We start from the raw sequence: 1,469 nt of genomic DNA on the forward strand, positions 1-1,469 counted from the left end.
CCTGTCCTTTACCTGTCCTCCCCTGCCTCACCTGTCCTCCCCTGTCCTTTACCTGTCCTCCCCTGCCTCACCTGTCCTCCCCTGTCCTTTACCTGTCCTCCCCTGTCCTTTACCTGTCCTCCCCTGTGTCTCTTGCTGTCCGTCTGTGTAGCCTCGGTGTGCAGTGCTAAAGCTGTCAGTAAATAAAGCCTGTTGTTTTTGAGTGTGATGTTAAGAAAGGAGTAAACATTGCATTGATTAATAACTTATATTATTAATATGTTACTATTGGAACCTGTAATTATTGATACGATGACGACATGGATTATGCTGACTAATTGTTATTGAGAACTGTCAGAAAACATTACAAAATTCATAATAAAAACACTATATGACGTCTCCAAGAGGCTTTTCTGTTAGTCGCCTTCTCACTGACCGTACATGACCACTATTTTAGTAAATGAGGCTGTATATGAAAAGTAAAGTGTGTTATGACCAAGGTCTCTGACAGTTCTGTGGACAGAGCAGTGAAATCTCCCTTTTTTCATTTTCAAAACTAAATCTGTCACGCATGTGGAAGAGTAGCAGCCGTAGTAGAAACAGTTTCATTCATTGACAAAACAAACAAAATAAAAATTCACTGCGACACAAAACAAAAGTTTCCAACTTCTGAATGAAAAGGGAGCAGAAAGAAGAACAAACTTCAGCATTCTGCCCCTTTATAGCAAACAGGCAGTAACAATAAGCTCCACTGTGACACCCTTCATTCATGTCTTGGTAAAGAGTGTTTCAGCATCAGCAGTTTGTACAAAACATCTCACAGGTTTTACTTCATTAATCTGTGAAGGAGACGTTTTAAGTTCAGTTTCCCTTCACTAGAAGTTGGGAAATGAAGCCCTGAGGTGCTGAATTAAAGGCTGCTGTTGAACCAGCAGACAAACACCCAGAATGCATCAGTTCAACATGTTACTGTTTCTTCTACAAAGCTGTTGTAACCCTTCCAATTTGGTCTTTTGGCTCCTGCAGGATATTTTTAGTTTAATATGTATGGATTTTGTCGTGAACGTCCATTTTGTGACGCTCTTCCGTTCCTCTGACGTAAGCACGTTGCAGTAAACGTAACCGCCACACCGCTGCGAGCACAGAGCCGTTTCTCAATACTCAAGTACGCAAGTCCATACTTGCGTTCTCGCAAGTCCGTCCTCGCGAGTCCGGTCCAGCGAGTCCGGTCCAGCAAGTCCGGGAGAACGCGTCACCGTTTATGTGCAATTGGGACAGCAGCGTACTCGATGACGTCACCACCTCGGCTCACCTGCTCTGATGATCTTTAATGAATGAAATGAAAAATACTTTATTTATCCCAGAAGGGAAATTCAATCTTGTAAAAGCTCACTTTTTAAAAAAAATCAATATAACATATATTCTATACAACAACAACAATCATTCAGTCAGATTTGTTTTTTAAGGTGATGGCTGTTGGCAGGAAGGAA

At 41.8% G+C, this 1,469-nt stretch overlaps 1 protein-coding gene across 3 annotated transcripts in view; it reads left to right on the plus strand.

Annotated features, from left to right (window-relative positions):
• Positions 1–1,469, plus strand: part of pex5 (peroxisomal biogenesis factor 5) — a 22,812-nt gene that overhangs the window by 4,591 nt on the left and 16,752 nt on the right. The window lies entirely within an intron of this gene.

The sequence above is a fragment of the Stegastes partitus genome, unplaced genomic scaffold, assembly GCF_000690725.1.
Source record: "Stegastes partitus isolate 25-593 unplaced genomic scaffold, Stegastes_partitus-1.0.2 Scaffold184, whole genome shotgun sequence".
Lineage (NCBI taxonomy): Eukaryota > Metazoa > Chordata > Actinopteri > Pomacentridae > Stegastes > Stegastes partitus.